The sequence below is a fragment of the Megascapheus bottae genome, chromosome 15 (genome assembly GCF_031878675.1).
Source record: "Megascapheus bottae isolate mThoBot1 chromosome 15, mThoBot2.hap1, whole genome shotgun sequence".
NCBI lineage: Eukaryota > Metazoa > Chordata > Mammalia > Rodentia > Geomyidae > Megascapheus > Megascapheus bottae.
The window spans coordinates 13752205-13765693 of record NC_143523.1 but is presented as its reverse complement, the minus strand read 5'-3'; the positions used below and the strand labels follow the sequence as shown (position 1 = coordinate 13765693).

General features: G+C 44.7%; 1 protein-coding gene and 1 non-coding gene across 45 annotated transcripts in view; one reads left to right on the top strand and one right to left on the bottom strand.

The window, feature by feature from the left end:
- The window catches only part of Tcf7l2 (transcription factor 7 like 2), a 202743-nt gene that overhangs the window by 109877 nt on the left and 79377 nt on the right, over positions 1-13489 (top strand). The window lies entirely within an intron of this gene.
- Positions 11847-11953, bottom strand: LOC150053828 (U6 spliceosomal RNA). The gene has a single exon (XR_016537965.1). It is a non-coding gene; the product is annotated as a U6 spliceosomal RNA (small nuclear RNA).

Here is a 13489-nt window from a genome sequence, read left to right as displayed (position 1 = left end):
TCTCTCTCTCTCGTGCTCTCGCTCTCTCGTGCTCTCGCTCTGTATTCTTCCTTAGGTTTTTTTTTTTTTCCACTCAAGGCTGGTGCTCTACCACTTGAGCCACAGTTTCACTTTAGACTTTTTGGTAGCTAAATGGTAATAGAAGTCTCACTGATTTTCCTACCTAGGCTGGCTTCAAATTGTGATCTTCAGATCTCAGTCTCCTGAGTAATTTAGGATCACAAGCATGAGGGGTTGTGCCTGGCTTAATACTAAATTTTAATCTAACATAGTAGAAATGTTTCCTGCCTCCAGACTTGATTAATTCACACAATATTTGCCTCCCATTTTCCTGTCTTCTCCACTTATAGCTGTGAGATTTCCTATTAAAAGAACTGGGTGAAGCCATGAATTCAGAAGAAAGGGCTATGTTTACAGTGAAGAGCCCTCAGGCTTTGGAGGTTGGCAGTTTATATCTTCAACCTGATTTAGCTGTCTGTCTCTTTGCTGAATCAGCTCCAAGTAAGGAAAAGAATAACTCTCTTCCTTATGAAGCATAGTTAAGAAATTGATGTTAGAGGGCCAGGAGTTTGGTCTAGTGATAGAGTGCTTGCCTACCATGCACAAAGACCTAGGTTCAATTCCTTGGTACCACATGCATGGGAAAAGCCAGAAGTGGTACTGTGGCTCAAGTGGTAGGATTCTAGCCTTGAAAAAACCCAAGGACAGTGCTCAGGCCCTGAGCTCAAGCCCAGGACTGCCCCCTCCAAAAAAAAAATTAATGTGAGGGTCAGGTGGGTTGATGGACAGAGAATCGCTCCCTTTCTACCACTACGCCTAGCCTTTGGAGGGGGCTTGTTTTTGATACTCGGGAGTTCTTTGCATATGATAATGTTGTTCTCATCAGTGTGAGGACACCATCATTCTTATTCGTTGGATGATGTCAGGACAGGAAGGCCAGAAGCAGCCAGAGAAAATGCAGCTTGAAGGGATCTGAGCTTTGCTGTTTTTCAACACTGTCTTCTCAATTCTAATACATCATGAATTGTGAGGGAATACCCTGAGTAAGACATTCTCAGGGATCGATTTATCTGCCTAAATTTTAGAACTATGTAGCTAGACAAACAATGGGTATTTCAGGGGAAGAGATGCTTAAGCTTGTATGGGAATACACTGAGAACAGAAGCTGATGAATCTAAGTTGCAAAGAATCCTATAGAAGAAACTGGGGAGCCCATTTTTGGTCACATGGGGTGATCCAAAGCACACGGGACAGCCTATGTGCTTGCTCCAGCTCGAAAGAGTAGTGACAAACTGCAAGTTACTAGGTGTGGCCTACTTCACATCAGTACTGCCAGGAACCTGCTGACTGTTTTTTGTGGGATTCTTTAAATAATATTTTGTAGTTCCAAAGGTTCTCATTGTTTTTGACTGTTCAAGAGAGTTGCTAGCATTGATAGAGCATGAGGCTGGACTGCCCCGCCAGCTTGCCTCTCCATATGCGTTCCATTGAAAACATCTCTGCATCCCAACCTTTCCTTAGCCCATCTCCCTACTGGGAGGAGTTAGACGGCTGCATGAATGGGAACAATGGACATAGAGTCTTTATCAGAAGGAGATATTAGAGCATTTAATATACTGCTGTTCTTGTGTATTCTATTGGGAAGAACGGGCACCCACGTTAACCTTACCATAAGTGTGATGCATTTGAACATGTAGTTGAAGAATGACCCAGAGAATATGCATTTCTGCTGTGAGCGGTTTTGAATAAATCAACATAATAGCCCGTGGTTATTAACATATTATGTGAATTGGACAATGATCTATACTTTGAGGACCTTGAACTAAATTCACCAGCTAAGAGCCTATAGGATGGGCTCCAGGAGGCCTGCAGTTCTGGGTATTGAGGTTGTCATACAAAGAAATGAACTACAGACTGCTTGCTGGCAGAAGATTTTTTCCCTCCCTCTGGTAATACTCAAGCCAAAGTAAATTTTTTTCAAGTGCTTGGATTGTAGTGTAGAATTGACTAATATCAGAATAATTGGTTCTGGGCTTCTAATTATGAGTCAGTTTGGGGTTAGAAAGTGATTTTATTATCTAGAAATTTCCTTGTACCTCCCCACCCCTTTTTATACCCCTCCCCACAAATACTCAGCTATATTTTCCTCTGTGGCCAAGCTTTTTTTGGGGGTTGGGCTTCTAAGAAACAGTATATTTCTTTTTTTTTCCTGCTAGATTATATGAGAAAGTGGAGCTAGGGTTTGGCCATTTCATAAAAACTTTTCAGTGTGTTGAAAGTTCAATTCTGGGGCAGAAAAGGAGTGCTGAATCCAGACCTTAGGAGCCAGAGTTCTGTTCTTAGCACAACCCATGAACTTATTGTGTGTGCATGACTTTAGGTAGGCTTTTGCATGTTTTCCCTTTTGAAATGGGGGTTGGAGGTGGGTTGGCAGTTTTTAACTCGTCATCTTGGTCTACTTTTACTTTGCTTCCTGTAGCCCACATACCTACTGGAGGATTCTCACTTCAGGACTTAGGTGGCATCTCTGAAAGGGGATTGCTCAGAGGCCTTTGTGAATGATCCAGGATACTGAAAGGGGCTGAGAAGGGGAAGTAGAAGCAGGGCAGCGGCTGCTCCTGTGAGTCCTGAAGAGTGATCATAAGGTGGAACAGGAATCAGGAAAAGAAATTCTGCCGTGGTGCTAGAATTCACAACATCCAGAACTCAAGCATTAAATGACTTTGGGATGTTGGCCTCAGAAAGTCATATGGGCGGGAGGTGGTTGTGGATCCCAGGCAGTTTAAAGGGGTCCAGCAGTAGACATTGACACCAGTCTTCGGTGCCTCACTGGATTTGCTTGGCCTTATAGTTAGCCCTTTTCCCTTCCCTTTTCCCTTTGCCTGTTCATACTCTATTATGACTTCAAAAACAAAAGCAAAAACAACCCAAAAAACTTCATGGATGCCCTCTAGCTGTCCTTTACCTTGGGCTCTCTTTTATTCTTATAGTTGCTAATATAAAAACAATGAACAATAATTGGATCATGCTTATGGATGGAGGGGAAGAGAGATATGTCAGACAGTATTACTAGCCACTGACCAGGCTGGCTGCCCTTGGTGAGGTACAGTTAGTAGAGAGGGCTGGTACAGTGCCTACAGAAGGCAGTCCAGGACTTGTCATCTCCTGGAAAGCTTAGGCTCTGAGTTGAGCCCCATAGACAGTGCTAGTGGCTAAGACAGATACTAGGAAGGAGTGGTACATACTTTTCTTTCCTGGAGATGGCAAGAGCTACATTATTTAGGATGAGCATTTGCAAATTAAAGTATTCTAGTACTGTCTTCTGCCTGTGGAAGGTTTGTGTGTCTAGAACTCTAATCACAAGGGTTATTTTGGTGATGAGAGAGGGCTGGCTGTTTGCTAAGTTATTGCACCGGTCCTGATATCAAATTCTGAAGAAGTGAGATAAACGCGGTATCCCACTTGTTTTCTGACTTCAGATTCACTTCATATAAGCTGTGTGTTCTGTTCTATCTGCTAAGAAAGCCATGGCTTGGGGACGTGGCAAGGGAGAGACTCCCACGGATGTCACAAGGTGTCCGTGTTTGGTATTTGCGTGGAAGAGGGCTTTCTGTGTTTTCAGTTGACTTGTTTGAATGTGTGCATGGTATTTTGGTGGTAACCCCATCAGGCCCAGGTGAGGGCCTCACTGACACCTTGGATGCCCTGTTCCAGGGCAGAGGGTTTCAATAGGAATAATAAGTTGGGACAAAATTCTGGAATGGGCAGTTCTGATCATAATGTCCTCATTACCTATGTGACCAGAAAGCTGTGGAATGTGGAAACTCCTCCCCCTTTCTAAAGTTGGAAAGTCTTATCTAATGAAACTGTGACAGGGGTCAGAGACCAAGCAAACAAGGGAACCATTGACTCCAATAGCCAGCCATTGGCATCAGCAGAGATCAATGTTGTCTTAGGGACATCTGCAATGCTGTCCTCACAAGGGGACATCAGGCCCGGCAATGACTCTGTGTCTTTTCTTTATCCGTGTTTGTTTGTTTGTTTGTTTGTTTGTTTTCCTATTGGACTTCTTAGGTGAGGTGGTGGTCATGGTCTCTTACCTTCACAGAAGATTGGTGAAAGCCAACCTTTATTCAGATGCCCTCAGCAAAAATTTCATGGAAGCATCTTTCTCACTGAGCCAATCAGTATATCAAGGAAGAAAGAATGATGTATAAGAAGATAGGGGGAGGGTACCCTTGGGTTATATGAGAGGGAGGTGTGAGGGACCTCAGTGGGGGAATTAGAAGGAATTCAGTTTACTTAATTTTGTATTTATTGAAACTCAATCGTTCTATGAGTGTATTTGGTATCTATTTTCTCCCTTCTCTGTGTATTTTGACCAAGATCCAGTCATGGACTCCACCTTCCATCGAAACTGAAATGGCCTGTTTGCTCTGGCCCTGGCTGCTGCAGGAGGCCTCTGACCCAGGAGATAGTGATGCACCATGTTTTCAGGCGGAATGTGTCCTTGCAAGGTGGAGCCTCCATGAAGTTCCTGAGTCTTCAACAAATTTATTTATTTAAAAAGAATTAGGTCCAGGCCGGGAGTTTGGCCTAGTAGTAGAGTGCTTGCCTAGCATGCACAAAGACCTGGGTTCAATTCCTCGGTACCGCAAGGAAGGCTGGAAGTGGTGCTGGTGCTATGGCTCAAGTGATAGAGCGCTAGTCTTGAGGAAAGTCCAAGGACAATGTTCAGGCCTTAAGTTCAAGCCCCAGGACTGGCCAAAAAAAAAAAAAAAAAAAAAGGTCCAACTGTAATGAATGAAAGTGAGGAAGGATGCTGAGAAAAGCAATTATATTCCATCCACTACAATCCACCACAGGTCCATGTCTGTCCTGCTATCTCAGGAGTTGGCCACACCTTGCACTTCCTCTAGGAAAGCCTTGAAGGAGGGTGTTTGAGGTAGACCTTCATATCTGGCATGCCTGTTGTGTGCCAGGCCCTTGCAAATTTGCTGGGATGGCTCTAAGATATGATTATCACCATATGAGGCACCTACCTACTTCTCAAGCACCTGAGTCTCCCAAAGATAATATGTGAAGGTGACTCAGCCAAGGGAAGGTCAAAACTCTATGTTATGGCTCATGCTGGAGGAACTTTTTGTTTTAAAAAATCTTTTTTTTTTTTTTTTTGGTGATCCTGGAATTTGAATTAATGGTTTCCTGCTTGCTAAGTTGGTGCTCTAGCCCTTGAACTGTACCTCCAGGCTTCCTCTGCCATCCCTCCCCATTTGGATTTTCATCATTTTTTAGTTAGGGTCTGCCATTTTCCCCTGTAGGCCAGCTTTGGACTATGATCTTCCTACCCCTGCTTACTGTATAGCTAGGGCTAGAGGCGGGAACAATCTTTCCTAGCGTATTTCCCTACTAGTTGGGATTACAGTATAAGCCACCATGCCCAGCCCTTGGAGAAACCAACAACAAAGCCATAAATCCAGATTTGGTGAGATATAAGTCACAAACTATATGGCTCACCTATTCAAATGATGCATTTGGTGGTGATGGTAAGTGTGAGAGTTGTAGAACCATCACCCCAGTCCTTATTAGAACATGCTAGCACATCTCCACAAAGCCCAAAGGCTCAGTAGCACTCATTCCTTACTTTCCACAACCCCCCCAGTCATAGGCAATGACTACATCCATGGATTTTGTCTGTTCTGGAAGTTTATCAATGGAATAAGAGGATAGATGGTTTTAATGACAGGACTCTTTCATAGTATGAGGGATTTCTAGGGACTTCTGACAGAATGCAACTAAGCTCTTCGCTAACCCTGGCTTCCAGGAAGCCATCAATTCTTCTTTCTTTCCCCCCTCTTTTGCCTCACTCCCTCATTTGCTATAAGAAGCGGGAAGACGGAGATCTCTGGGTTGACCTTGTGAGTGGACATGAGCCGTGTCAAAGTGAACCATAGAATGTTTGGTGGAGGCAGCCTGGCACTGGTCACCCCAGTATTGGCAGGGATAGTGTTAAGTGGGCATTCACCCTACTTGTACCTGCTTGGAGGCACACCAGGACGGAGAAGATGGAGCACTTGTCCTTGGTGACATCAGAGTAGATGAGGATTGTGTTGGTTCCCCTGCTGCTAAAAGGCACTTCAGAGGAGTTTGAGGAAAGTTGTGTCAGTCTTGCCTTTACAGCTCACACTCTGCCGGGAGAGATGGAGCACCTTTCTTGCTACTCAAGCAGCAGCTGCAGGAATGTTATCAGTGTTGGAACTGGGCATGGGCCCAAACCCGGCTGGTGTCTGAACTGAAATGGAGCTGAGCCGCAGATGGCCAGGTGATTTATTTGCAAGCTGGTGTTCACCAATCTAGGGAGATTTGTCCTGGCCAGCCTGGGGGCCCTGACAACAAGGTGGTGCCAGCCACCAGGCATACTCATGGAGGATTTCCACGCCCTCCTGACATGAGCGAATTCCTGTCGATCAGAGTCTGGAGATGCGTTTGTGTGTGTATGGGCGGGGGGCCTGGGTGGGGGGAGTTGTTACTGTCCCTGCCACCAGACAACTCATTGAAGGGATCAGGGGTAGGAAGGCTTTTCAAATTCTGCACTTCCTTTTAAACTATTTCATAAAAGAAGCCAGTGTAAATGGACCGTGCTTGGCAAACTGGTGATGAGATGTTTTGATCAGAGTTGAGAGCTATCTTGGGGGGCGCTATAAAGTTTGATTCTAGCTGCTAGCAATCTGCTAACTTTTAGGGGAGAAGGTAAGCCATGGCTCTGAGATTTTTCTCAGTGTTAAGCAAGAATGTAGAGACCTTGGTTGTTAAGGATCCTTTTGTTGAGAGGGTCAGGTGGTACTGAGGGATTGAACTCTGGGCCTTGGGCTTGCTAGGCAGGAACTCACCCCTTGAGCCAGGCCTCCGTCCCTTTCTGCTTTATGGCTGAGCTGGGTTGGGCTATGATCTCCTGACCTGTGTTGCTGGGACAACAGGTGTACCCAGCCGTTGTGCTTCTTCCTATAGTTTTGGTTAGCAGTGTACATGATCATGCCCAGCCATTGAGTGAGATGGAGTCTTGGGAACTTCAAACCAGCTTCAAACCTTGGACACTCGATTTATTAATTTCATGTAGCTAGGGTTACAGACTTGAGCCATCATACCTGGCTCAAAGTTGGTCCCTCCCTCCCTCCCTCCCTCCCTCTCTCCCTCCCTCCCTCCCTCCCTCCCTCCCTTCCCCTCTTCTCCCTTTCTCTCTTCCTTCATGTACCACATACAAATGTATCAGTACTGGATCTTCAGTGCATGAGTACTGTCCCTTAGCTGCCTCACTCATGGTTGGCACTCTACCACTTGAACCACACTTTGGCTTTTTGGTGGTTAATTGGAGATAAGAGTCTGGACTTTTCCTGCACAGACTTGCTTTGAACTGTGACTCAGATCTCAGCCTTCTAAGTAGCTAGGAGCACCAGTGCCCAGCCCTCAGGAGTTCTTAAGAAATTCATGTGTGGTATTCCAGGCTCTGAGCTAGAATAGCAGCACTGTTGCGGCTGTGTACGCTGCACCCCCCACCCCCCGCCCTTCCCCAGCAGAGTGGAAGTGGCCACCAGGATGCTGATGGCCAGCCAGGCCTGCTTGTAGCAGAGCTGAGTGGTCATGGGTGTGGGAGATTGAGGTACAGAGTGGCAGATCACGAGAGGGTCTCTATTGTTTTTCAAGCTAATGTCTTTGCAATCTACAGATCTGACCACAGGCAGAGTTCAAGTTCCCTTCTTGCCTGGGTCCCACAGAGAAAGTCATCCAGTTACCTTAGTGACATTCAGCCTGTTTATTTTTTAATTTTTTATGATGATGGGTGTTTGGATGTTAAGGTTTACAAGGCATTCTCAACGCTTCCCTCCCCTTTGCCTTCCCTTCCCAGCCTGTTCTCTTCAGCATGAATCACTTTGCCAGACTGTCAGGCCCTGCTGCCTGCTGCTGGCCCACCGCCCTTCCTTGTGGCCTGGCCACTCCTGAAAGAGTTGCTGGCCTAGCATTTGGAAGACAGACCACACCCCAGAAATGAGGGTGATACAGGGGAGCATTTCTCTGCACTGGCTTGGAGGCCCTGGTGAATGCAGAGCCTGTACCTTATCCATCCCGAGTCTGAGCCTCTGCAGGCTCTTGGTTGTGTGCTGCAGAGGTGTGTGTGTGTGTGTGTGTGTGTGTGTGTGTGTGTGTGTGTGTGTGTGAGCGCGCGCGCACGCGCTCCCGTGTGCGTGTGCACAGTGGGTGGCTGGGGAGAGCTGTCCCAGGCTGAATCATATGCCAAAGGTCAGCTGGGCTGCCAGCACCAGCGCCATTCTTCCTTGAGCCCACACCTCACCTTGGATCTTTTTTAGATACTTGGACTGACTTTATTCAGAACATTTTAGATTTATGAGTTAAGACATGGGTTCATTTTATGATTTTATACTTTGGAGTCTTTCTTTAAGGAGATCAGAGATAAAAACACCATCATTTGCCAACTTGCTACTATCAGTCCCCTTCTTTCCAAAAACTTCAGTGTGTGTGTGTGTGTGTGTGTGGTTGGAGTTTTCTGGAGGGTCAGATTGTTAGGGTTGAGCACATTCTTAAAACTCTATCATTTCAAGAGGCCTCAACACCATCCCGGACATATCGGCACACACACACACACACACACACACACACCTTCCACTATCCTAGCCTTGATAGAATCAATCCTAGGCTTCTTACATTCATTTACCCTGTTGGGGGAGGGTGCTGAAGGCTCTTGTGCTGGCTTTGGTTCCAGAGCTGAGTATTTTCAATCTGAGCATCTGCCCACTTCTGAAAGAATCTTACCAGCTACCTTTAACTCAGCTGTTTCCACTGTGTCGCTCTACTGCAGAGCTAGCTGGAAACCACTATGGCTGTCACAGCTGGGTGGCATGGGGTGCTACATCACCCAGGGGGTAGAATCCAGGTGCCATTGGGCACTTCCCAACTGCAGAGAACTGTCCAGATGCCAGGGAACACTCACTCTAATAGAAGTGTTTATGGGAATGACTGAAGAATAAACTAAGAAGACACAGAGAAAAAGATCTCCAAAAAGAATGACAACTCAGTTTGCAAATGCACATTTGAACTTGTTTTTGTGTTTTGTTTTGTTTTTAATGTTGCCCTGTGCTGTATGTTCTTAAAAGATAGCTTAGTGTTGTACTGAAACATTCTTTAAAAAAAATCACAGAATCCTGCATTATCTAGTTACCCAATAGTTTTTTTTTAAATGAAGAGACTCAACCCCAAAGCTGTTTCTCTGAAAATTCCAAAGCTTTCTTTCTCTTTCCCTCCCTCTTCTCCCCCCCTCCCCCAGCTCCACATTACCTTTTAGGACCCATATTTTGCTTTCTGAATCCTGCTCTTAAAACAAATCATCTATTGACAGTACATCATAGATTTGGTGGCTCTTGCGTGACATTTCTGGGGAAGTAAATGAAAGGTGTAAATTAAGAAAAGCAAGTGTTTGTGGCTCCCACGTTAACCTTCTGTTATGTTAAGTGGCTCTGCAGCAGAGGGCTGTCACTGCTGTGGAGGACTTGGGAAAATCCACAGCTCCCGTGCCATTAGTTGCCTTTCAGAGAACAGGATGTTTGATGTGAAAATTATATGGACAGATCTAATTGGGTGCATTTTCACCCCTCCGGATAGCAACTAAAGGGGAGATGCTCCCCCTTTCAGGCTTTCCTAGCTAAATTGTTTAACCCTAATCTTAGGCTATGGAATCCCAATCCAATCATATAAGTGTCTTTTGTTTAGTAGCATTGTCTGTATGGCCCAGCCCCATACATTTTTAGACATCCTGAAAGAGCTATCAGTCCCCCCCACCCACCCAATTTGACAGATGACCTGTGACCCCCAGCCCTCTCCTATAATTTATGGTCTTTTCCCTCATGTTCTGCAAAAATCCAGCCAACCAGTGAAAGAAAACAGAAGCTTAGACCTCTGCCTTTCCCCTGTAAAACAAGGATACTAATTCTTGTCCTGCCTGGTTGCCAGTCATGTTATTTCATTTCCAAGAAAATGTGCTTCGAGTTAAATATAAAGCATTTACCCAGAGATGAGCTAGTGGCGGTTATGTCAATTTAGACTCTAGAATTGGGGGGAAAAATCTTATTTGCATACTGTTGGACTCACTGTTTGAAGTGGCATTTTAGTATAGATAGAGTTGAGCAACCAGCACTACAGAGTGAGATTTTCATCCATGTTGCCGCATCTACCTCTCCCAAATCCCTTCCACCTACTAGCTATCCACTCCCATGACTTTCCTTCCATTTCTTATGACTTCTGTATGTCTACCTTTTCTCTCTCTGGCTTTGCCTGGTCTGAGCATCTAGTAGATACGTGAACTCATGGGAATTTGTGTCCTTCTGTGAGTGGCATCCTTCTCACCTGGAGTATTTTCAAGGTTCAGCTGTGATGCGCTTCACTGAATGGTTGAAAAATATTCCACGGTATAGATGAACCACATTATAGTGATTCAAAAATATTTAGGTAGTTCATTTATTTACTTTACATGTTGAAGCTTTCTGGATTCCCTGTTTGAGAAGTTAATAAGTTAATTCTTCTCATGGTAGTGAGCATGTAGGGTCCAGAGATGTCCAGGAGTTGAGTAGAACACATTTTAACCAGTATGTATCTCAACCAGGAACAGCAGTGCAAGATGACTTCAGAGTTCATGCTCTTGGAAGCATAAAGACCTTTAATCAAGGAAATGGTTAGGATTTCTAGGTTACTCTTTCTGTAAGGACTTAGACTTTATCTCCAGGAGTTATCTATCCCCTTTGTCTCTGGTTTTTTGTTTTTTCTTTTGGTGGTAATCCTTCCTGGTGGGGTTGATTATCAGTCAACTCACATGGGGAGGTGATCTGGAGAGGTTATTTCCAGCTTGAGGAGTCTTCTTGTCTTGTGTTTGCTTTTCTTTCTGTGTACTGTTGGGGGGGTGGGGGAATGGCGTTGATTTTACCTGTTTAAGTATTAGGAAGTACAGGTATGTTTACATCATGGAGATAGGGAGATTCACTCTTCAGATGTACTTCCTGCCTAATGTGGCCTAGAGTTTCCTTGCTCAGGATGGAATCCTCCTGGGCTGGTTGCTTTGTAAATCAGTTATGATCACTGCCCTCCAGGGCACTTTTTGGCTCCCAACGTATCTCTTACGGTATTGGAGTAGGAACTCACCAAGGAAAGCCTAAAATTTAATTTTATTGGCTACACATTTGATTTATGAGTCTTATGAAAACCTGAAAAGATGGATGGTAGCTCAGGACCATCTAAACATGAGAATATTGGACATATTCTCATCTAGGGCCCTGCAGTGGCTGTGGTCTGCTCATTTGCTGGTTGGAAGAAATGAGGGCAAGATGGGTTGACTGTTTCTAAAGTTCATATGTGTTCTGTCTCTGATGTCTTCCCTCTATATATACAAACACCCACATGTCAGATACATACAGGATCTATTTCAGTTAATTTTCACTAATACAGGTACCATTGTTTGGATTAGGAGATAGTTCCAGCCTTGGGTTTCACCAAAAATCATGTATCTCAGATCAGATCTCATACTCCAAAGAATGAATTGTAAAGCAGCTATGTCAGCTTGGTTTAACCTTTGATCATACCTCCATAGTTGTCAGGGGCCATTGTGGATGCCTGTAGCACATCTGGTTGGACCGGAAAGAGAGTGATGCATTCTGGAGCTTATGCCTGAGTTATAATGTCATTTTGAAGCAGGGGATATTTGTGGCGGTGGCAAGCTCACCTCGGAGTTGCTTGTGTTTCCATTCTGAATTGAATGGCATCAAGGTTATCCTGTGTATAGGAATCTTTTTTTTTTTTTCCCCTTCACAAATTTGCATGTCATCCTTGCGTAGGGGCCATGCTAATCTTCTCTGTATCGTTCAAATTTTAGTATATGTGCTGCCGAAGCGAGCACTGTATGGGAATCTTTAAAAAAATAGTTTCAACTTTATGCACTCCATTGTGATTCTTGCTTTTATAATATCTAGAAAGCATCTTTAACAATCCATCTCAATTTAATATACTTTCTGCAATTAATTTATTTACTGTGATACTTCTCAACCAAATGGTTTGTTTTTCATAAACACCTGAAAAGGTTGAAATCACATTCTTTCTCAGAAATTAGCCCTTGTTTGCGCAATTATTCAGTTATTACAGCACGAAGACCCTGTGGAGTTTGATGTTGTCAGGAAACAGATTAGCAGAAAAATAGTATGTTATTATCTAATGCTAATGATTGCTTAGTAGAAATGGGGAAAAAGAGGGCATAATTGGGGTTCCTGTGGCTAACAAGATGTGAATTACCAACACAGTTCCAAGGAAAATTCTGGGGTTGCTCTAGAAACCTGTTATTTGCATGTTAAAACATTTGGCTTTCATTGATAGGGAAATTTCATTTTGCTTTCTTTAGCAAAATCTTTGCTAAAGAAACTTCCCACCTACCCAAGCACCACGTGCAGTTTTACCATCTCTCATTTCCATCTTCAGCAGCTTTGGAAGTAAACGATTGCTTAGCAGCTACAGGTTCACATCCAACGTTCTAAGCCTTATCCTTCTGCACAGTGGCCTTCTCAGTAGACAAGACAGGCCAACATTCCCTCCCAAAGCTTGCTTGGGAAAAGGGACTTGAACAAGAATGTTGTTATAAGCACAGCACAATGTCACCTTTCAAACTGGATACACAGAACATTCTTCCAGAGCTGGTTCAATAGGGGAATGAATTGTCTCGCATGTTGTGCTCCCACGTGTGAATCTGCTTCTCTCCCTCCCCCTTCTCCCCTCCTTCCCTCTCTTTGTCTCTCTTATCTCTCTCTCCCCCTCCCTTCCCCTCCTCTCCCTTCCCCTCTCCTCCTCTTCCCTTCTTCTCCAGTCCTGGAGCTTGAACTCAGGGCCTGGGCATTGTCTTTGGGCTTTCTCAAGGATATTGCTATACTACTTAAACCACAGCACCACTTTTTTCTATGTATGTGGTACTGAGGAATCAAACCCAGGGCTTTGTGCATGCTAGGTGAGCACTCTACCACTAAGCCCCACTTCAGTCCCCTGCTTCTGTTTTCTTTGATGGGCACAGTTTTACAGGAGAGATTAGGGTCTTAGGATCTAGAGCGCTTGGTTCCCTGTGCTAGAAAAGTTGGGGGAGAAGCTTCATCCATTAGCCCGCGTTCGCCTGGATCCCTCACTCCCTGGAGACAAATGGGAGTAGTACACTGGTGGCTTCAGTCCGCAGAAGTTTGTCTTCTAATGGACTTGGCTTAAAGTTGCGGCTGCATTTGTAAGAGCTTCATTCGTTATTTTTTGCACATCTTGGCTTGTGTCCCAATTCCAGCCCCCTTTGGGTGGGGCTCAGTCCTGAGATTTGAACATGAGTCCTCTGCTTGCTAGGCAGGGACATTAGCACTTAGGCCACCACGCCCTTGGCTCCTTCCTGCCTCTGTTGTATTTTTTAGATGGG